At 48.3% G+C, this 7,665-nt stretch overlaps 1 protein-coding gene across 4 annotated transcripts in view; it reads left to right on the top strand.

The window, feature by feature from the left end:
- The first annotated feature begins 583 nt into the window (after positions 1-583).
- The window catches only part of KIF1B (kinesin family member 1B), a 145,592-nt gene continuing 138,510 nt past the window's right edge, over positions 584-7,665 (top strand). For 3 of the 4 annotated variants that reach the window (XM_047869218.1, XM_047869224.1, XM_047869220.1), the window contains exon 1: positions 587-897. The gene's annotated coding sequence lies outside the window, so the exon portion shown is untranslated. Of the gene's footprint in view, positions 898-7,665 lie in introns of all 4 variants that reach the window. The other variant, XM_047869223.1, reaches the window with a different exon arrangement.

The raw sequence follows: 7,665 nt of genomic DNA, 5'->3' as shown, positions 1-7,665 counted from the left end.
GTGTTGTGATCGGGCTCGATAAGAATAGGCCGGAAAGCTTGCTGCGGGATAATACACTCATCCCTTTGCGCGTTTCAATTCCGACTGCGCCGTGCTCGGCGGCTTCAACGTGTGAGAAGCTTTCCAAACGGACAATGACTGCACACTCGGCTGCCTCCCATATGCATCTCAGCCCCTCCGAAGGCGTCAGGTCCCCACAGTCCCGCCCCGCCCCACTTGGCCAACCTTTGTTCAAGGTGGATCATCAGGTGGGCCGGGCGCGACTGCTGCCGACTAACGTCCTTCGCGGGTCAACCGGGAGGGGACTCTGGGCGCCGGCCTCCCCAACCCCGCAAGCCCAGTAGCCCCGCACCCCCGCCGGCTCCTGGGCCACCAGGAGGCGCCCCGGCATCTCCGCAGCTCCTCGCCCCAATCTCTCTCCGGCTCACCCTGCGATTGGCCGGCAGCCTCGAGCTCTAAGCTCCGATTGGCTGTTCCTCGCGTCAATCGCGGACGTCGGGGCGGGCCGACGTGACGAGCCGTGGCCGGGCTCGGGGCGGTGTCCGGCGCGGGCGGCAGCGGGCGGAGCTTCGCGAGGACCGACGCGGGTCAGTCAGACGGCGGCAGCCCTGGGAGGCGCCAGCGCGAGTCCGAGCCGCTCCCCGTCCGCTGCAGCCGCCACCGCCGGCTCCGTCGCCGCCGCGCCCCGGCGTCCCGTGTCCTCGCCCTCCCCGCGCCGCGGCCCTCGATGCGGCGCCGGGCCGCTGCGTGATGGGGCTGCGGAGCGGTGCCCTGCGGCTCGCGGCGGCCGCTGCTCGCGCTGAGGCGCTTCGGTGCCGGGCCCCCCGCGCCCCCGCGCGCCGTGTCGCCTGCTGACCCGGCCCGCCCGTCCGCCCGTCGGTCCGTAGCGCGGCTGAGGTAAGGCGGGGGGGCGGGCAGCGGCCGGCTCGCCGCCGCCGGGCTGGGGAGGGGGCCGCCCGGGGGGGAGGGGCAGGCCGGGCCGGGACCGGGCGGGGTCTGAGCGGAGGAAGGGCCGGGCGGGGCGGGAGCCGCGCCGCCCCAGCGGGGCGCGGACTGGGGTGGGGTGGGGTGGGGTGGGGCGGGGGACCCTCCCTGGGCCGGCGAGCCCCCGGGCTCGGGTCCAGCGGCCTGCTGGGTCCCCCGCAGTGACCCGCACCTTCCCTCCGCTTCCCCTGAGCTGCCGGGCCCCGGCTGTGCCCAGCGGTCAGCCTGCCCGCCGCCGTGGGTCTGTTTTGCCTGCGCTCTCTGCGCACACTGCAGCTCCGCGGAGCGGGCGCTGCTCGGCCTGGAAGCCCCTCCGGTCTCGTTTCCCCCATCCCCTCTCCCCTCGCCCCCGTTGGGGTTGGCATCGGGGCTGACACTGGGACTGTGGTTGTGCCCCTTTGCCAGATGGAGGTAGGAAGGGGCTCGGCGAGGCGGAGGGTGGGGGTGGGGGCGCCGAGGGCGCGAGGACTGGAGAGGAGCGCGGTGGAAGGGAGGGGGCGTGCGGGATGCTGGCCAGCCGCGACGAAGGCTGGTGTGGTCTCGGCGTCGAGCAGCAGCTCGGGATTACTCTGGCAGCCATATTGGGAGGATGATCTGACAAATCCTTCAGTAGCCAAGTCCGGTTGCTGGAAGGCACCGAGTGACAGCCCTGGCAGCTCTCAGGGTGACTGGCCGCACCAGAAGCCGAGCCGTGGGGGTTGGGAGCCTGCTCGAGCAAGCTAGTCATTGTTCGTGCAACACAGCGCGTTCCGGCCCTAAAACCGGACCTGAACTCCCCAGATCACTTTTTCTCCTTGGCGAATTGCTACATGAGCTTCTATGGTAAAGTGCCTTCAAGATGCCCCTCTTGTTGGGATGAAATACCGTGTCTGTGTATTCCTCTTGTATGGCCCGTGCTGTGGCCATGGAGGCCTGATGATGATCCCTTACACGCACACGGGCACATCTGAGGATCGCTGAGGCCAGTTTTCCCGTCTGGAGGCTTCCAGTTAGTGTTAATTGCATTGCAGGGATGGATTTCTCAGGGTAGCTCACCACGCAGAGGCTTAGTAAGCCGGAATATTCTCATAGTGAGAGAGGCGTGCAGCAGTATTTCTGACGATGCACGTTGTCACCTTTGTGGAATCTGGAGGTAGCTGAAATTAGATTGTCAACAGATCCCTTGCTCGCATATCTCTTACTGTTCGAGGCAGCTGTTGTGCGACACTGAATATGTTACTTTGTGTCCTAGATGGGTCTGTCTGAGGCCTAGGGAAGTATGGTGATTGGATTTGAATAGCTCTTAAGTGATATCATGGTGGATATTTTATTTAAAGGCTGGCATTTTGTCGGCTTAGCTTAGTCATACTAAAATCTGAGCTTGTGTTCTCTTAAGTGAGGTGGTGCTTTCTAATTAACTTGGTGTGGCTGTTGGATTATGAGGCAAGCGGAGTTAACTTGCTGTGTGAGGATAGAGTATAAGGATTGTACACACCTTGGGATTGTGAAACAGATCCGGAAATGATCAGTGATGGAACTTAGTGTGAGACTGTCAATCTGTCTCCTACGTGCTCAGTGTGGACAGGACCTGGAGAGTGCCATGCCTGTCTTCTTTGTGCCCTTCGCTTTCAAACTCTATTTCTTGTGGAACAAATTCCTGTAAACTTCTTAAGTTGAACTCTCTAAAAAAAAGTCTTAATACTTTATTTTTCTGCTTTTACTGTTAAGCTTTTCTTTTAGAACTTAGTTGAATCAAAAATGGCGTCAATAGAAGCGAGTGCTTTTTTGTATTACTTTAACTTGAGAGAAATACAGAATGTTTGTTTTAAAATTCCATGCCCCAATTAAGAACTGTTTCTAAGTTAAAAATTTTTTACAGTTACTCTATTAGTAAAAAAAGATCTGAAGAATTGTGGTTCGATATAATTTCAGCATTTAATAAAATCAGACCTGATTGTGAATCTGATTTGGAGGCAGAATTTTATGAATCCGTGCAGCTCTGCTCTGATGAATGTTTTTCCAAAATTTATCCAATTAAGTACAGCTTCGAAGGCTTTAAACAGACCACTTTTCTTTTCAAGACCAAATATGAATGCAGTTTTCCTTTTTTTCTCTTTGCACTTTGAATTTGTGCAGGGAATAAACTCTCAAGAAGAGTGCCAACAGAGTCTCTCCAAGACCAGGGCTTTCTAGCCCAGTTCCCTGCTAAGGGCTTGTTCTGGGTACAAAGTAAAGGATGACAATAGGCCCCTGCTTCCTAGTTTGTAAACCCCTTCCCAGGCTGCTAATCACAGCAGGTCTTTTCCAGGAGTTAAGCATATCCTTTTGATCTTGTAAACTGATATGATATAATTTTACAAGGCTCTGAAGTGAAACTATAGCCTGTCTATTTCATGTAGTTTTCTCTTTGAAAGATGGCCTTGTTGAAACAGAAACTGGTGAATCTCTGGAGTTCATAAAAGTATGGATAAATACATACTTCCAGAACTTTTCTTTGTGCAGCTCCTTGGAATAGAAGATGAATGAAGCAGATGTGACAGTGGCAAGGAAGACCTTGCAGAAGAGTCCTTGGGCTTCTCTTTGAGGTGGACTTTTTGGTTAATGGCCCATTGATTCATTTATGCTCACTTTTATGACATTCATTACCAGTTTATTGACAGTGCATGTAGAGATTTAGTTCTTTACCCTCAACGAACTTCTGTTTGTATACAGGCATGGTAGGATAAAGTTAACTCCCAACTCTTTTACGTTTTAGTACAATTTAATGTACCACTGCTCATACCATGATGGCTTCCATGGTTTTTATAGTCAGAGCCTTTTCCCTTTTGTATTGTCATATAATACTTCTCTAGTACTCAATTGGTACTTTTATGATCGCTTTGTGTTTGTATATGTGTTTGAAGTCAAAAGATCGTAAACGATGGATTAAAATTTTTTTTTGATATTTAATACCACATTGTCTATGCCAAAGCATATCATTCAACTGTACCACCCTCTACCATTGCTCTGTTTGATATCATTGATACTTGGATTAGTTCTCCCTTCCATCCGAATTTCTGACATCATCCTGGCAGATGTCAATGACTGTATAAACAGTAACAACAACAATATTGACAAAATAGCTTACTTTCATTGAGCTCTTTCTAATGTGCCAGGCTCTTTTCCAAGCACTTTGCATTATTCACTAATCCTTGTTTTAAAAAAAAAATTTTTTTTAAGTTTATTTATTTTGAAAGAGACAGAGACAGCGTGAGTGGGGAGGGGCAGAGAGAGAGAGAATCCCCAGTAGCTCCACATTGTCAGCACAGAGCCCGATTTGGGGCTGAAACTCACAAAACCGTGAGATCATGAGCTTAACCGACTGAGCCGCGCAGGCGCCCCTCTATTTTAATCCTTGTAACAACCATACGAAATAGATACTATGACTCCCATTTTACAGATGAAGAAACAGGCTAAGTGACTCTCCCACCCGAGTCATTAGAAATACCTGACCGCTATACTGAACTTCTGTAACTAACTACCTTTAACTGTAAAATTCCTTGACTTCAGCTCAAGCAAACGTTGGCTTCATGCTCCCATGTTCCCGCAACTCACTGTTGTGGCCACATCTTCTTCACTTATCGTAGCCTTCAGGTTTGTCTTTGGATCTCAGATTGGCCTGCAGCTCTGAATGAAGTTCTGATCACTTATAGCTCTCACTTCTATCGTCTCTTTCTGTGTGCTCTTGTACCTCAAGTCTCCTGGTGCAGCAGCCTCTTCCAGCTTTTCCTTCCGTGTGACTTGTGGGGTGCATTGCTCTAGCTATTTTCTGACTGGCACTTGCAGTTTTTAATTCATTTTTCTGCAAGACCCATTATGCACATGCCAGCCTTGCATCGTTCTTACCATCCATACCTTCTGGTTTTAGTCTGCCAGGGAGAAATCTCACAGTGCTAGGGGGTAGTGCCACAATTAATGTGTAATCTTAGGTCTCCTCCGAACCCGTCTTTGGTGTCGAAGTAATTCTGGTCAGTTCCCTCCCCTGTCTTCCACAGTGACTTTTCTAACATTTTGACTGCTTTACTCAAGCCTCCCCACTGCCCCGTGTTTGGCATAAAACCTTACCTACCACCTCATAGGGAAAAGAAGGCATGAACTCCCCCACCCCTTCTTCCCTTTCCTCCACTTACAGAATTCTCTGCCTTCTTTCTTACCTTCTTTCCTCAAGTGTAGTGAGGAGCTACTCTCCCTGACTTAGCTAATCCCTCAGCCTGTGTTCTGGATATTAGCACTGCCTTGTAATCTTAGGGACTTGCCGTATTGGTTACTCCTTTCCCCTTTTGCAGTTTCTCCACAGTCCCACCTTAGGGCCTTTGCTCTGACCTAGAATGCTCTTCCCTGAACGCTGCTTGGCTAACTCCTTCACCTCCTTCAAGTCTTTGCTTACACCTCATCACCTCAACAGGCCCAACCTGACCTCATTTATGCACCTGCACAGCGTTCCTCCCCCCCCCCCCCACACCTGCCTCTGCTGTACTCTTCCCTCCCTGGTAATGCTTATGATCATGTAGCATTCTGTATAAATTATTATTTTAGTGTCCTCACTTCCCCTCCTAGGATGTAAGCTCCTCCATGGCAAGGATGTTTATCTGTTTCATTCATTGATTTATCCCAGACTCCTGGAAATGCCTGTCACAGGCACCTAGGCACCTAGTAAATAGCTGTTGAATAAAGTATAGAAACATGCAGATCTCTCCTAATAAAAACAGGAAGCAGGGGAGAAAAATCCTTCCTTCATTCGTGTTTCCTCCTAGCTGTTACTCTCCTGTCGAGTTCTGGAAGCAAGGAGGATACTTGTATCCACTTTCTAGCCTCCTAATTACTCCCCAGCCCACCACAGACTGGCTTCAGTGGCCCTCACTTTGCTGACACCTGCTCTTGCTCTGGCTTCCAGCCTTTTACTGCCAAAACCAGGGGACACACTTCATGCCTTCACAGTACTGGAAGTTCACACTCCCTCCTTAATTGAGCTTTTGTCTGCTTCTATTTGGTGGATCTGGTTTCAGATCTTGGCCTGCTTTTCTGGCCACTCAACACTGTTTTCAAATTCATTCAGCACAAATTTTTGTATAATTTTTAAAGGCTTCTGTTTTTAGGAACTAGAATTTTGACATAACATATTTCTGATGTTAAAAAGCAGAATAGGTTTATTGCCGGAATGTTTTATTTGTTTACAGTTTGTACCACTTACCGCTTCTAAAAAGGATTTGAGCAGCCTACCACAAGTACCATAAATACAGAGGGGCTGTTAAAGTATAGATAAAAAACAAAACTTTGTGTAACAGGAGGAAAAACTAAATAAACACATTACAGCAATTTATGTAATGTGGTTATTATAGTTTAGTTTTGAAACTTTTAGAAGTCAAGGTAAAAAGGGAAAGATAAATTATACACACATATAATGGCTATATATAATGGTTCATAAAGAGAAACTTTTTTTTCAATAAATTTGAATATTATTGTAAGAGAAATGTGTTATAGACATACTGCTATATACATATGTTACATACATACACTAAGAGTTTTTTTTTTTTAATTTTTTAATGTTTATTTATTTTTGAAGGAGAGAGCGACAGAGTGTGGGGGGGGGGGTGCAGAGAGAGAGGGAGACACAGAATCTGAAGCAGGCTCCAGGCTCTGAGCTGTCAGCACAGAACCTGATGCGGGGGCTCGAACCCACAAACCACAAGATCATGACCTGAGCCAAAGTCGGATGCTCAACTGACTGAGCCACCCAGGCACCCCATTTTTTATAATTTTTTAAAGTTTATGTTTTTATTTTGAGAGAGACAAAGACAGTGTGAGCAGGGGAAGGGCAGAGAGAGAGAGAGGGAGAGAGAGGATCCCAAGTAGGCTCTGCACGGTCAGCACAGAGCCTGACACGCGGCTCAAACCCACGAAACTGTGAGATCATGACCTGAGCTGAAACCGGGAGTCAGACGCTTAACTAACTGAGCCACCCAGACACCCCCACACTCGGTGTTTTTAACAGGTCTTTAAATAAAAGGAAAAGATGTTTTTCAAGGACCTTTTTAAAAAAAGTAATCCAACTTGCATTTCAAACTGTGAATACATCAAAATATAACCAGTCTTTTTTTATGAAGTCTATGACTAATATGGTTCAGATATATCACTTTATATAAAGATAAATCAGAGCAGAAAACTCATTGTTTAACCCTTGTGAGAGTTTGGAATACTTGTATTCTGTGTTGTCATCTAAATGAAAACATATCTATTAAACTTTCGGTGCTGGTTTATCAAGATTGGCATATTATCAACACACGGAAAAGTCTGACCTGCATTCTTGCCCAGGTAGTAAGCTACCTCCCGGGCAGGTAGCTGCAGAGGTGTGGTCAGGGCAGATTTCAGAAGGAGGGAACCTTGACTCATACCAAATTTGAATTAACCTCTGATTGAAACTTACCATTTCTATACTATGACCGAGCTGAGTTGACTTTAGCCTGGACATTGCCAGGAGGAGGTGTTGTCTGTCATTCACTTTGACAATAGAAGAGCTTCAGTGGAATGTTGAAATTTAAGTGGCAGAATTCCCAGCAGATCTGCCAAAATAAAATTATGAGATGTAGCTTCAGGTATTAGAACGAACTGACTTACTAGAGTTTAATATTAACTGTCCTTTTAAAGAAAAAAGAAAAAACATCA

This window comes from Prionailurus viverrinus, chromosome C1 (genome assembly GCF_022837055.1).
Source record: "Prionailurus viverrinus isolate Anna chromosome C1, UM_Priviv_1.0, whole genome shotgun sequence".
NCBI classification, from domain to species: domain Eukaryota; kingdom Metazoa; phylum Chordata; class Mammalia; order Carnivora; family Felidae; genus Prionailurus; species Prionailurus viverrinus.
This window is presented reverse-complemented; position numbering and strand designations above follow the sequence as displayed.